General features: G+C 44.0%; 1 long non-coding RNA gene across 1 annotated transcript in view; it reads right to left on the bottom strand.

The window, feature by feature from the left end:
- Positions 1-12,981, bottom strand: part of LOC109551518 (uncharacterized) — a 53,055-nt gene extending 40,074 nt beyond the window's left edge. Inside the window, exon 1 of the long non-coding RNA XR_002178293.3 lies at positions 12,774-12,981. This is a non-coding gene — a long non-coding RNA (uncharacterized lncRNA). The remainder of the gene's footprint in view (positions 1-12,773) is intronic.
- Positions 12,982-15,936: the final 2,955 nt, after the last annotated feature.

Here is a 15,936-nt window from a genome sequence, read left to right as displayed (position 1 = left end):
GAATGAACATTTTATAGAGAAATTGGAGAAACAGCAATGTGGTGGAGCTACTGAGGACACCCAGTAAGTGCAGAGGACAGCAGTGAAGCCTAGAACGCTTTTCACTGGGATCCTCACAAGGAGGTGTTGTTGAGAATGTTGACTATGACACTCTAAGGGGAATTAGATTCAGTTTAGGGTTATCCTATAAAATCCAGAACGGATACTGCACGGGACAGATATACACTAGAACAATCATTCATTGTTTACCTGAAATTCAAATTTAACTAGGTGTCCCATATTTTTATTTGCTAAATCTGGCAACCCAGATTCAGTTTACAACGCACACTATGATTACTTAAACAAAATGAACTGTAAAGTTTACAAAGTGGGTTTTATCGCGTGCCTTCAATTCTTTCTCCTCTAAGGAACTTGGCGGCGGGGACGGGGCGGGGGGGGCAGGGAGGGAATAACCTTTAACCCAAATGTGGCTTCAGAAGAAGTCTCTCCTCACGTCAAGTCTTGATTCCAGTGCATACACCACATGTGGTTCGTGAACCACAAATCACACCAACCACGCTACGGAGCCTTATTGTTTCCAGGCCTTTATTGCTAAGTCTTCTTCTCCCTTATGCAGTTACTGTAAGAACAGTAGTTCAGCACCAAGTCTATAAATCTTTAGAAATTAACTTCTACAGAAGGCTTTATTTGCTTCCAAAATACTCTTCAAAATGCTTAATAACCTGTATTCCTCATTAGCTTAGAAAAGATGCATAAAACTGCATCCCATCCTTTTTCTATGCCACGAGCATTCTCTACATGGTGTGGCTTTCCAGTTGCTACATTTGTCTCCTTTTTTTTTTTTTCCTCTCCTTCACCTGCAGGAGACCAGGCCCCATGGAGCTTATCCACGCCTTCTAAAGGATTCAGGGTGCTATGGAATTTTGTTTCCATTTTCCAGCTCCTTGACTGAGAATCTTACCTTAGCGATTCTGTCAATGAATAGTTCCATGTGGGGATGATCAAAACCCAGGGCTCCAGCTGTGATCTCTCTCCTACTTTCCAGACCTACATATTCTGCTGCCTGCTCAGCCTGGCACCAGGGTGCCTTATCAAAAGAGCCAGAAAAACATCCTGGTCCCACTGATTGTCGGCCACTCCTAAAAAGGCATGATGGGAGGTGAAGCACCTGTAATCACAGGAAGTAGTTTTACATTGGAAAGAAGAGTACTCTGCAGGTGGCCTCTTCTGGGGACCTTTGAAGGATAAAGGGCCATGAGATCAAGGAAGGAAGTTCCACTTTGAAGAGTTGATGCAGGGCAAATAGCCCCAGTTTCTGAGACAGAGGGGCCAAGGGAGATTCTTTGTGGTTCAAGGAAAGTAAGAAAAGCTCCCCAAGGCTTGATGGAGGATGGAGGGGGGAAAGTGGAGCTGTTCCGCATGGGGGGGGGGGGTGGATGCCTACATTAAACTGGAGTGGAGTTTTGTTGAGAAGGAGCTTTTCTTTCTTTTTTTATATGAGCTCAGATCAAGTTGTTGGTTTTTTTTTTTCCCCCCAGTCTTATGGAGGTTAACATTTTAGGGGCGGTTACTATAAGTTTGATAGCACGCCTGTTAAGGATGAAGAGTGGTAGCATTGAGCCAGTAGTGAAATATGCAGAAAATACTGCAGGAACAGGCAGTAAACCTGAGAAGGATGGTCACCTCCCATGAGCATCTGAAGAGGCAGATTTGGTCAGTACCGGGGATGGTTCTCACAGCTTAAGGCTTCAGATGAGATTACTGACTAGATTAATTTTCTGTGGGATATTGGGTTTGGTTTGCAATTCAAAATCAGAGTTCATTAAATTTGCATTGCAGTTGATTATCTCCCATTAAGGAGCACATCTTGAAGTTTCATTACTGGGAAATGTATGTGTGTTGACACCTCCTTAGTTCCAACGCTCAGAATGCAAATACAGGAGCTTCCTATTGATTTCATTGAATTTCACCAGGCAGCTTAAACCCATACCTTAAATGCCCATTCCAGTTTCTTGAAAAATTAGCACCACTACCCATAACTACAAAGGAGTGGAAGTCTAGAAAACTATTGTTAAAATTGTATAGGTCCTTCACATAATGAACAGAGAGTAATTGAACGAATAAAGCTGCTTTAAACAATATTTCTAACTTAGCAAATATATGATTCAACACCTTTTGAGGACAACTTCACTAATAAGTCTATTTTGGAGTTGGGTTTTTGTTTTTCCAAATACCACCATAGCTATGCAGGATTTTTTTTTTTTTTTTTTTTTTTTTGCGGTACGCAGGCCTCTCACTGTTGTGGCCTCTCCCGTTGCGGAGCACAGGCTCCGGACGCGCAGGCTCAGCGGCCATGGCTCACGACCCCAGCCGCTCTGCGGCACGTGGGATCTTCCCGGACCGGGGCACGAACCCGCGTCCCCTGCATCGGCAGGTGGACTCTCAACCACTGCGCCACCAGGGAAGCCCTCTATGCAGGTTTTTAAAGCTATATTTCAGATTGAAAACCTAGGGGTGGTACGTCAGATCTCAGAACCTGAGCTCAGGAAAACCAAGTATTCTGCATCCCGAAAAGACTTAAGAAAGAAGATATAATCCTACGAAACACCAAGTTAGCTTTGCAGAACTGAAAATCTCTCCCAGTCAGCCTGAGCTGTGGGTAATATAGGTGACTCTCCTATATTACGACAAAGAGTATGTATATTCAAAGGCAAATGAGAATTTCAAAGGAAGAGTTCACAACTCCTAAGCACTTGTTTTTAACCTCTCACTTGCAAGAGACCAGAACTCCTGGAGGTTTTAACCAAAGTTGTTGAGATGTGGGAAGTTCTCTTTTTTTTAAACTGTCATCCTGGCAAGCCTGTGCCTCAGGATAACAGACACAAAGTAGGGAAGGGATTTGTGAGGCCTAATAAAGGTTTATGAGAGTTTCACCTTGGTCTAAATTCTGGAAGCCACCCACTGTCCTGTCTGTGTCCTCAACAGTGAAATGATGAAGTTTAAACAACACACAAGAGTCCCAAAGTAGAGGCCAGGCATTTCTGGAAGAAAAATTTGCCTCATTTGGGAGGACATTTTACTAAGGCAAAGTGTGAACTTTGATCACCCTGTTTCTCCACCCGTTGTGAGATGTATAAAGTGCGATAATCGGAGCGCTGGCTCTGAGTTGGAGAACCTTGGAAGCCACACACACAACTTCCAGTCCTTGGGTCTTGAACTCGGGGAGCCATGAAGACAGCAAGACCCCTAAAGACACATTGTTATAGCCTTGGGGTGGTGATACCAGGGCCCCCCTTGGCCACATGTTCTTTTTTTTAATGTCTCACAGCCAGAGACTGCAGATGGAACCAGAAAATCATGTCCTGGTCTCTAGAAGCAAAGGTTCTACTAATACGCCTCTCGATACGATTGGGTTTTTCTACAGAAAAAGCCATATTCAAGAAGATTGCGTAGGAGAATGCAAGTTTCAGAGGCCAAGGAGGCAATAGGTTGGGAGACATGACAAAAAGTTATCAAAGGTCAGAACCTAGGCAGACTGGAGAATCAATACAAGGTCAACTCAATAGAAGTCAGTACAACAAAAGCATCAGATAAACCCTACCCAGAACCCAGATGTAGATTCAGCTAAGCAATGGTTCTCAGCCCTGGCTATACATTAGAATCGCCTGGGCTATGCTTTAATCTAAATTCAATAATCAATTTCTCTCCATGAGTACAGTTAGGTTTAACACTGGTGACTCTAGTTTGCAGTCACAGTTGAGAAACACTGAGCTAAAGAGTTCTTAAATAGTCCAGCTGGAGCAGGTAGAGGTCTCATATCACGGACAGTAAGAGCTTAACCCTAGGGAAGGATGGGAATGGATCACACCTGGCTGGAAACAGATACGGAAGGAGGCAGATGAAGGTAGATGTTGATATAGATGCTTGGGCAGCTGGAACTAGCCTGGTTATAAAACATGTCTTTGGGCCTGGGAAAATGGAAGAGGGCCTGATTCTCAGCCTGTGGGAGTCATATTGCTACTATTTCCCTAGGTGTTCATAATCCCTTCAAGGTCAAGTGGCCGCATTTTTGGCTCTGCTCCCTCGGTGCCAAGCTTATCAACAGGGATCTCAGCACTGTAATCGCCTACTGAACCCCACCCCTACCCCACAATGGCCCTGCCACCTCAGAGGCCCTGAATGTGTGTGGGATCAATTATCCATCCCTTGAAATACCTGCATTCCCCCATCATCCTTCCCAGTCTCCATGGACCCAACACAAAAATGGTTCAGATCTGCTCCACATCTAGCAGAAGAGAAAGTTAATACATATATAATATGTTTCTCCCACAAGTATCTTTGAGCATCATACTAACATCCTGCTACCTTCTTTCTTGTCTGATTATGCATAAGTTGAAAAGCAGTGAGTCCTATCATCTTGGAGAAGTGAGTCACCAAGAAGAGATATGTGGTTTTCTGGCCAAGTTCAAAGTACTTAGCAGATGTCATGACTTCCTGCCAGCATGGTTCAATTTATCGCCTAACAATAAACAGTCAATCCCCAGGTGATTTCTCTGTTTCTATAATAATCTTCCAAGATGAATGGATCATGAGTGCTTTCCCATATGACTGGAGCTATCCCCTCTGTCACTGTTATACCTTCTAAGCATCATTTCAGATTAAACTGGTTTAGTAGTTGAAATTCTTCTGTGTGATAACTCTGGATTCTATTATTAAACCAGTTTAGAAACTACCATCTGGTTTTGGTGTTGATGTCAGCAGTTTCTAGGTTTCGGGTATAATATATCCACCGGAGGGATCCTTCTGGCTGTAACAATATTCCTCAAATTGACCATTACCATAGTTAAGAAAACCAGCACTAATAAAATTATTTTTCCTTTGATACTTATATTCTCTTTCATGCTCCTCTCTTGCCTTCACTCTCCTAAACCCTCGGGAGCTGTCCCTGTTACACCCTAAGACACCCAGAACACAAAACTTAGCCTGTTCTCTGATTGCTTTGAGGCAGGCCTTCTAGGGCTTTTTTCTTTACAGATTTTACTGGAGATTTGTGGATTTGCAGGAAGGAGTCACACTGCAGATCTCTTGGCCTTTGACTGTCTCCCTTGCTCAACCTTTATTCCCCCCTCTATTGTACCACACTGAAAAGAATAAATTAGATCTTCTGAAAACAATGTACTCAAAGGAAACATACTGAAAATGCAGCATCTCCCTCTCTCTCTCTCATTACTTTTAACTGAAAGCTTTTACAAATCAATGGTTGGTGGGTTTATTGGAAACAGTCTTTCAAATGAGCTCCCTTCCTTCCTTCCTTTTTTCCTTGCTTCCTCCCTCCCTTCCTCCCTCCCTCCTTTTCTTTCTTTCCTTTTTAAAAACTCATTTCTAATGACTCAGGGTCCAAAGCACCCTTGAACCCATACTCAGAGTCTGGCTTTCATGTGACCACCAGAAGTGTCATAGCTCTGGTAGTTGACTCTTCCTACCCTTTGAATATGGAAGCTTTTTAAAAAGCTTTTCTTTTTATTTTTTGCAGCAGTTCACAGCAAAATTGAGCAGAGAGTACAGAGAGTTCCCATGTATTCCCTGCCCCACATACACAGGGCCTCCCCCGCTCTACCAACATTCTACACCAGAGGGGTACATTTGTTGCAACTGATGAACCTACATTGAAACGTCATTATTACCCAGAGTCCATAGTTTACATTAGGTTCACTCTTGGTGAGAGGAAGCTTTTTTTATCAATGGCTTTTACGGTACCTGCTCTGTGATCTGGGTTCTGCTGGGCCTTATAAATTGATGCTTACCCTATATCCCCCATTAGAGGGCAGACAACACGAAGGCAGGGACCCCAATTCCAAGTTCTGTATAATTCCAACAGCCTTCAATATTCTGCCCAGCTCTTGCTACGGACCTATCTTAAAGTTCTGGAATAGAAAAATTGTCTTACAGGTCTGGAAGAGTCACAAGCATGACTTTAAACAAGCCATCAGGGGTGAGCTCACACGGGTGCATTTTCAGGACAGGGATAATGGTGGTGCCCTATAAGGTTAGGGGGTCGGATGTCCTCATGTGACTTAATCAGTGCCAGATGCAGTGGGTTCAAATCAACTGCAGTGTGACAGCATCAGAACGTGGGGTAACAAGTTGCAAGTGTTATTGAAAAAGAAGAGAGAGTCTTATCCCTGCCACTTTTATTACATTTGGATCCTTAATTTATTTCTAAAATAGTCTTGGTGCCAAAGCAAACACATCTCAGCTAATGTGCTCTGTTGTGTGCTTCTGAACCCGGCCAGGCCCTGATGACTGCACTTTGTGGGTCCCTGAATTCACCACAGTTACTTCCGACTTTCTCATTGTGCAATCAGAAGGGGCTTCGTTTTTCAATGATTCCAAAGATTGAACTCCTTGCTGAGGACAGTTTCTCAGGGAGCTCAGATGCAGCAAACTGTGAGAATTCGGAGGACAGTTTATCTTGTTATTTCATAACCCCTAAAACTCCAGCAAACACGCTGAAGTCAGACACTATCTTAACTTTTCGAACACTGAAATCCAAGACAAAGGGAGGGCCAACTTCAAACTTCAGTTTGTGGAAAAGCAGGTTTTTCTTTTTGGAATCGTGACTCATTTAAGTGATCATGAAAGACTGAAAATTAACCTTTCCAACGGGCCTTCTGCGATGAATAAGGGTTATTTCAACAAAATCAAGAAGAGGGCTTCCCTTCTTTTTGGTTTTCTTTCTTAAAAGTAAAGCTTGGTCAAGCGACTTAACTTTGTAAATATCTATGTTTAAAAATTATTATCTTTGGGTGGTAGAACTAAGGGTGATAATTTCCAGCTTTTTATTCTTTGTATTGTTTTACTATTTCATAAAAAGTGTGTTGCTTTTAACATTTTTAAACCTGGTTTGTAAATACAGATATATTTAAAAACCCTAGGATTCTTATAAGACAAATTAAAACATTTTTCGAGCATCATTATGGATTAACAATAGAGGTAAGCAGGTTGATTTATTTTAGTGATGTTGCAAACCCTCCCAAACCAGTTTGGACATTCTCAATTAGCCTCCAGAGATTACAGGCAGTGGTGTTCGGAAAATGTTTAATGACCAGCTTTCCCAGGGGAAAAAAAAGCCCTGATCGGTAGTATTTGCTCATTTTCGTGGTGGATTTTAAGCTACTTTGTGATGTCACTGGACATAGGGTTGAGAAGCGATGTGCACACTGACCTCTTTCCAGCCCACACGGGCCCGTGCGTGCAACTCCAGCCCACCAGTGAAGTAACAGGTGTGCACACGCGCACACACACACACACTCACCACCGGGGACACGTTACGATGAAAGTAAATCCCTGACTGGTTCGGCAAACATTTCCAGCCAACAGGCACCCAGCACCCGTGCAGTCACAGCACGTGTCCTTGGAAGGTGAGTAAAATCCCAGGCCTTGCCTATCTCTACATCCCAACAGGCACTTTCTGGAAAACTCTCATCTGAGGTATGTATTCCTCAACCCTAACAGCAAGATTCAGTTTACTTTCCAGTGGGTATCAGGTGACTGTTCCAGGGCCACACAAAATGCCATTCTGAGGAGTACCTGTGACCAGGCTGGCTGTAGCCTTCAGCCCCGTCTGGGCAAGGGCAGAGGGGCCTGGAGACTGCTCTAGCCAGTCCCTGCATCTTAAACACCACTTGTCCTGACAAGGAAAAACGTTTCCCAACGTCTCCTGCGCTAAATCACAAAGCCTCTGTTGCTGATGGAGATGGCCAAGAAGCAAAGCCTTGGAGGAGACACACACAGCTGGACTGTGGAGCAGAGAGGGCTGCAAATCTAACAGACCACGCTGGGGGTGGGTGTTCCTGGTCAGAGTGTATACTAACCACTCAAGAACAGAGATTAAAATGAGCGTCTCTAATCAACAAGGACATACTGTGTAGGTCAGAGGACTTTACTCAGTACTCTGTAATAACCTATATGGGAAAAGAATCTAAAAAAGAACAGATACATGTGTATGTATAACTGAATCACTTTGCTGTACACCTGAAACTAACACAACACTGTTAATCAACCATACTCCAATATAAAATAAAAATTAAAAAAAACCAACCACAAACATCTGTATATCTCACAGGCTGTCCTTTTGGAACATGTAAAGCCCTAGGGCTAAGTGAAGCCAGGTACCAGTCTGGTCCCACATACTCCCCAGGGTCTGCCGGCTGAGGCAGCATCACTTCCGTCCCCCTTCGGCCTGCCTCTGCACGGGAAGGGAAAGCCAGGAACCGTGAAGGCCTCTGAGTGACTGGAGCATTGATTGGTCCATCAGCCACGCCGACATAATCTCCTGGTCTCCGGATCTGCCCGTAGGACAAGGCTATATTTGTTCTGAGTATCGGGGCTTGGGTAACTAGCTAAGGCCTTGGAAGCCCAGGAGGTACATAGGGCCCAGTGCAAGAGCAGGTTTCTTGGGGAAGGGGAGAGTAAAGATGCTAGAATATAGTGAGCAGCCCACAGAACATCAATATCCTAGGTCTATGATACTTCCATCAGCTCATTGCATGGTATTTTGGCCATACTCCAATGGCCACTAGTCATGTGACCCTAGGCAACTCATCTGGTCTTTGGAGCCACTGTTTTTTCATCTATAAAACAGGGGGTGTTCCATCTTCCTCAGGGAGCTGGTGTGATTGACTAATTAATGAAAAACGGCACCTGCCAGGCTGCCACACATATTACAGCCACTCAAATTGTCAATATTATTATTAATCTTGACTAACCGATATTAGCCTAAAAAAAATCACAGCCAATTTCATGTGACAAGAAACTCTTTTAAGAACATGAAAGTGTGCTTTGTAACCCTAAAGTTTTTTCCTTCCTTCTCCCTCATTCTTATCATTTATTCTGAACCCAATTTATTGAATCAATTTCTCTATCAATTAATGACAAGCATTTGTTTTCTTTTCTTTCTTCTTTTTTTTTTTTAAACATTATATTGATTCCAGACTTGAGGAAGATGGGGAAGCTCTGGGCAGGAACTGGGAGAAAAGGTAATGTTACCATCACTTTTACACATGAAGAAATTAAGAGCTAAAAACAGTGATTATTCAGGAGAAGAAGATCTGACAATCTCTGATGCCATTTTAATTTCTGCTAGATTATCATGCCTCCTACTGTTTTAACCTAGTTTTTAAAATTTGTTTTCTGCACTCCAGCAGCATCCTGCCTGTCATGAGTAGTTTTTATTGCTATGATATCTCATGCCAAGAGATTTGTTGCCGCTGAGAACATCTTTAGGGGATAACATGATTTAATGATTAAGCCTCTGCAAGTAAATATGTAAGCACAAACATATGCAAGAATATATCAGCAACAGACACTCTCATGTTAGCAAAGATTTTTTCAATTCCTAAATATTGGCCCAAATCTCAGGACTTTGCTTTATCCTTTTTGTTTGCCGAGTTCCCTCTAATGCCCTGATTACACACCCAGCAAAAGAATCAAGTGGGGTCCGGCTGGCGGGCTTGTGACCACAGCGTCCTGCTACCCTGTCAGCGCCGGCCTGATGAGGGCCGGGTGACAGGGAGGTGAGCAAGGGCACAGCTCGGAGCTGAATGGCCAGGGAGGGGAAGGGTGAGCTCATCTCTTCCTCACCCCCTCCGCCCTTTAGGAGGGGCTCTGACACCAGCAGCAGCTAGCATCGCCAGTCACAAGATCCCCAGAGGCCTGGCCCTGCAGGACATGCCAGGGCTGTGGTTGCTGCAGATGCAGCCTGGTTCTGCCACCTTCCTTGGGATCACCCCCAGGGCAGCTGCCCCGGGACCGGCGGGTCCACGTCAACAGGGGCAGCTTTCCACCTCAGGATTTTCCCAAGGCACCAAATGAGGACCTCAAGACTGAGAGGCTGGTATTAGTCTAATTCCTGTTTTATGTCGGAAAAGAGGATGGCTAGGACCAAATAAAGAGGCTGAGAGAGCTCACTGGGGACGTGGAAAAGCCAGCTCAGCCAACGACAGGTACATACAGCTCTGACCCACACAGTTCTGGGCAGGGGCTCCAAGATGTTACAGCCAGAAGGCATCTGTGCCACCTGGAAGCATCTGGTCATCTCCACCTTCTACCCATTATCAGAGAGGGAAATCAGAGGGTGGGATGGGCTTCACACTTTCTAGAAATTGGCACCAGGCAATGAGATAGGTTCCCAAGTACAAGCAATGGTTGTTCATTGGTAAAGACAAAGGTACTCTCCTTGAAAGTTGCACAGTTAAAAACGGAGTCAGTAGAACCATAAAGACATAGATGACACTCCCTACAGGAGAAAATCATTTCTTTTTTTTCCTTTAAATAAAATGGATTGATAGGCCCTTGGAACAAGGAAGAAAGGGTATAAGTGAAGCCCAGAGAGCATGGGACTGTGAGAGCTGGAGAAACAAGGAAGACAGCCCACAGAAGACATTTGGAGGAGGGAGGGCAGCTTAGAAGCAGGCGGAAAAGGAGGGAAGAGCGTTGCCCATAGTCTCCGGTGAGGTCTGGCTCCCCCCTCAGCATGCACTTAGGGACAGTCCTCTTGGCCTCTCCCTCCTTCTGCAACCTGTTCTCCTACTGCTTCCCCACCCCTGGTGTAGGCTGGGCTCCTCTGCCCAGACCCGGCTGCCCTTTTAGTTTCCACCAAGTTCCAGTCTCAAGGGGAGAAGATGCTCGTAACCTCACTAGTATGTCACTCAACCCCAGGACAGTCAGCCCTGGTGTCCAAGGGGATTGCTTCCAGGAACCCCAAGGTCCCCACATCCACAGACGCTCAAGTCTCTTATTTGAAATGGTATAGTATTTGTATATACCCTATGCACACCCTCCTGTATACTTTAAATCACCTCTAGATTACTTACAATACTTAACACAATGGAACTGCTATATGAATAGTTGCCAGCACAAGGCAAATTCAAGTTTTGCTTTTGGGAACTTTCCGGAACTTTTTTTTACAAATACTTTTGACCTGTGGTTGGTTGAATGTACAGATGTGGAACCTGCAGATACTGAAGGCTGACTGTATATAAGAATATAAATTCAATGGTTTATAAAGATTTGCTTTTACTGACTTCTCAAAGACTTTAAAGAAAGGAATAGCAATATTAAAGAATAACACACAACTCTCCATTAAAGATGTCTCTTGTTATAGGCTGAATTACATCCCCAAAAATGATGTGTTGAAGTCCTAATCCCCAGTACCTGTGAAGGTGAATTTATTTGCAAATAGGGTCTTTGCAGAGGCAATCAAATTAAGATGAGGTCGTTACGGTGGGCTCTTAATCTATATGCCCAGTGTCTTTAAAAGAGAGAGAACCCCATGTGAAGATGGACACTCAGAGGGAAGATGGCCATGTGAAGACAGGCAGAGACCGGAGTGATGAAGCCATAAGCCAAGGAATGCTTAGGCCACCAGTAGCTGGAAGCAGCAAGGGAGGATCTTCCCGAAGAGGATTTGGACCTGCCAACATCTTGATTTTGGACTTCTACCCTCCAGAACTGTGAGAGAACAAATTTCTGTTGTTTAACACCACTCGATTTGTGGTACTTTGTCATGGCAGCCCCAGGAAACTAATACATCTCTTCTGTCCCTCACTGGCCTACAGGCCTTGTCCAAATATCATGACCCTTTACTCTCTCTTCCCTAAGGGTGAGTCCCTTCCTAAGAAACTCCTTGGATCAAATGCAAATAGGTCTTGGTGGCCTACCCTTGGCCTTCCAGGTGCATCTGAGTCCTAGAATGAACATGGCTAACACTCTGAAGCTGGCACTGCTGCTCTATCTCTCTGAAACCTGTCTCTTTTTTCTAAATGTAGTAATCAGAGAGACCCCCAAACCTATCTTCAAAATTCTCATTTTCAACAGCATTTACTGACAAACTGCTATATGTGAACCACTATTTTAGACTGGTGGGGAGGGAGGGTCAGAGGAAATAAATGGTCTCTGCCTTCAAGAAGCGGATGTTTCTTTCTGCAGAGAGGAGAGTAAAAATACATCCATATTTAAAGTGGGCTCTAAATCACAAGATCTAATTAAATGTTAAACTGCAATATAGAGCTTACGTTCCAAGGGAGTTCAGATAAAAGGGCTTAGAGATGTCAGGAAAGGCTTCCTGAAGATGGGGCTTGAGTGGCGGGGTGAAGAGAAGAGCTTGAGTGAGGCGAGCAGAAGGGAGAGGGTGGAATATTGTGGACAGTAACACTCTGGCCGGCAGTGGGAGGCCAGAAAGTCCTGGGGAATGAGACTGTCCCCGGATTGTAGAGGGCCGTGAACCCCAAGCAGAAGGAAAGTCCATTTGCCTCCAAACTGCTAAGGGAAGTTGACGACTCTACTAGAGGCGAACAGGCAGAGTGATAATCAGCTAGTCTGCCCCCACGCTGTGATTGTCACTCTGTTTCTTAGAGTTTCTAAAATCGTGAGGGATTAGAGGTAAGTACACACTCTCAAGAGCAATTCCCAAAAGATGAACAGAGCACTGAAATGTCACGGTGACTCTCCGGCCCGTTTCATCCCGCCCCGTCATGCACAGATCCACGGCACACGCCCCACATGAGCTGGGGAGGACGGCTGCAGATGTATGAGGTGTCTTAGCGTGCTCTCAGAGACAGGCTCCACAAATAGCCCTGCCAGCATTCCGCAACCGGGAGTTACGGACGCCAGATGCTGTTAGCAGCTCATGACTGCGGAGACCAGAAACAGGGGTCTTAGCGATACGATCATCATCTAGCTCCTGGCCTTAAAGCTCTTATCATGCTACTCACCCGCCGACTAAGCGGAGAGCATTCTTCCCTCCAGGAATGTCGCTGTGCTTCACTGCTTGCATTCTTGGTCTGTGAACGTAAAGCAGCTGAGTTCAGGATGCCGAGTTCCAGAAAAATCACTGAGACGGATTTGCAGAATGCTGATCTCTCTGAGTGTTTCCAACAGTCTGAGAGGCGGGGACCTGGGGGTCCTAAAACACCAGGCGGGACCTGAGGATGAAATGTTAAGCAGTGTCACCGTGACATTTCAGGCCTCTGCTAATCCTTTGAGAAGTGCACTTTCAAGCGAACACCTGTCTCTGGTCCCTAAGGAATTTAGACACTCACAGAAACACTATGTCCTCGGTTGCAATTTGCAATAATGCCTTTGTGACAAACTGTCACTCTGCCCCTTCCAGAGGCCTGGAGCGACATGCTCTTTGGCCCCTCTTTCTACTTGGGGTAGACTAGGCAACCTTCCACAGTCTACTTTAAGTGTCCAGGCATGTACATCGCCCAAGTTATTACCTAGAGAAAGTCTGTGTGCAGTTATTCCACCACCTTCCTGCTAGTCCTGGTGGCCTTAGCACCTGATCTACCTGGTGAGGGGGTCAGAGCCACCTGGGTGCCCTGAGACAAGAATCCAGGCTGGGGCTTTGCCGTATCATCTCTCTTCCCCCACACACAGAACAAGTCCTTGAATATAAATGACTTCTTTTATTATAGATCAGCGGTCAGTGAACTTTTTCTATAAAGGGTCAAATAATAAACATTTGGGGCTTTGTAAGCCATGTGGCCTCTGTCTTAGGAACTCAGTTCTGCCACCGTTGGTGTAACAGCAGCCATAGACTACCTGTGAGCAAATGAACATGGCTGTGTGCCAATAAAACTTTACTTACAAAATCAGGAAGGGGGACAGATTTAGTGTGCTGGTCTAGATCTACATATACATAACTATTTTTGAACAGCCATTATAATTTTAAAAATACTTTCACAGACCTCTTTGCTTCTTACCACCCTGGTAGGCATAAGGTAAGACAGTGCTATATACACTTATTTTATATTCAATGCAATTGAGGTCACTAGTGATTTATCTGATGCCAACAGTTAGGAAATCACAGAGGAGACTCAGACACAGGCCTTTTGTTTCAAAATCCAAAATATCTTCTACCAGGCCAGTATTTTCCAGAATGTGTCTCTCGCTCTTAACAGATGTTATGTGAAAGTAGACTTCTGGAGTCAACTAAGCTTGAAAACTCCACAGTAACCAAGGTTAAGGAGGCTTTCAATGTTTATTATGAATCTCCAAGAGGGGATTATAGCATGCTGAGTTTTCCAAACATATTAGATGCCAGACCCCCTTTCATTCTTCTTGTCAAAACATCTCTCAGGACTCATGCTTCTTGGATCAGAGTCTAGGAGATCCTTGACTAAGGATAAATACAAGCTATAGAGAAGAAGACATTTCAGAGAAGAAATGTAAGACTGAGCTATCAGACAGGTTAAGGTCCCATGGCAGCCCACCTAAGACAGACTGTGGATTTTTTTTTAAACATCTTTATTGGAGTATAATTGCTTTACAATGGTGTGTTAGTTTCTACTTTATAACAAAGTGAATCAGCTATACATATACATATATCCCCATATCCCCTACCTCAGGCCTCGCTCCCACCCTCCCTACCCCACCCCTCTAGGTGGTCACAAAGCACTGAGCTGATCTCCCTGTGCTATGCAGCTTCTTCCCACTAGCTAGCTATTTTACATTTGGTAGTGTATATATGTCAGTGCCACTCTCTCATTTCGTCCCAGCTTACCGTTCCCCGTTCCTGTGTCCTCAAGTCCATTCTCTATGTCCATGTTTTTATTCCTGTCCTGCCCCAAGGTTCATCAGAACCATTTTTTTTTTTTTTTAGATTCCATATATATGTGTTAGCATACAGTATTTGTTTTTCTCTTTCTCACTTACTTCACTCTGTATGACAGACTCTAGGTCCATCCAACTCAAAACAAAGACCTCAATTTTGTTTCATTTTATGGCTGAGTAATATTCCATTGTACATATGTGCCACATCTTTATCCATTCATCCGATGATGGACACCTAGGTTGCTTCTGTGTCCTGGCTCTTGTGAAAGGGTGCTGCAATGAACATTGTGGTACATGACTCTTTTTGAATTACGGTTTTCCCAGGGTATATGCCCAGTAGTGGGATTGCTGGGTCATATGGTAGTTCTATTTGTAGTTTTTTAAGGAACCCCCATACTGTTCTACATAATGGTTGTATCAATTTACATTCCCACCAACAGTGCAAGAAGGTTCCCTTTTCTCCACACCCTCTCCAGCATTTATTCTTTGTAGATTTTTTGATGATGGCCATTCTGACTGGTGTGAGGTGATACCTCACTGTAGTTTTGATTTGCATTTCTCTAATGATTAGTGATGTTGAGCATCCTTTCATGTGTTTGTTGGCAATCTGTATATCTTCTTTGGAGAAATGTCTATTTAGGTCTTCTGCCCATTTCTGGATTGGGTTGTTTGTTTTTTTGATATTGAGCTGCATGAGCTGCTTGTATATTTTGGAGGTTAATCCTTTGTCAGTTGCTTCATTTGCAAATATTTTCTCCCATTCTGAGGGTTGTCTTTTCGTCTTGTTTATGGTTTCGTTTGCTGTGCAAAAGCTTTTAAGTTTCATTAGGTCCCATTTGTTTATTTTTGTCTTTATTTCCATTTCTCTAGGAGGTGGGTCAAAAAGGATCTTGCTGTGATTTTTGTCAAAGAGTGTTCTTCCTAAGTTTTCCTCTAACAGTTTTATAGTGTCTGGCCTGACATTTAGGTCTTTAATCCATCTTGAGTTTATTTTTGTGTATGGTGTTAGGGAGTGTTCTAGTTTCATTCTTTTACATGTAGCTGTCCAGTTTTCCCAGCACCACTTATTGAAGAGGCTGTCTTTGCTCCACTGTATATTCTTGCCTCCTTTATCAAAAATAAGGTGACCATATGTGCATGGGTTTATCTCTGAGCTTTCTATCCTGTTTCATTGATCTATATTTCTGTTTTTGTGCCAGTACCATACTGTCTTGATTACTGTAGCTTTGTAGTAGAGTCTGAAGTCAGGGAGCCTGATTCCTCCAGCTCCGTTTTCCTTTCTCAAGATTGCTTTGGCTATTCACGGTCTTTTGTGTTTCC

The sequence above is a fragment of the Tursiops truncatus genome, chromosome 10 (assembly GCF_011762595.2).
Source record: "Tursiops truncatus isolate mTurTru1 chromosome 10, mTurTru1.mat.Y, whole genome shotgun sequence".
NCBI classification, from domain to species: domain Eukaryota; kingdom Metazoa; phylum Chordata; class Mammalia; order Artiodactyla; family Delphinidae; genus Tursiops; species Tursiops truncatus.
Note: the sequence above shows the minus strand (reverse complement) of the source record. Positions and strands in the feature narration are given on the sequence as shown.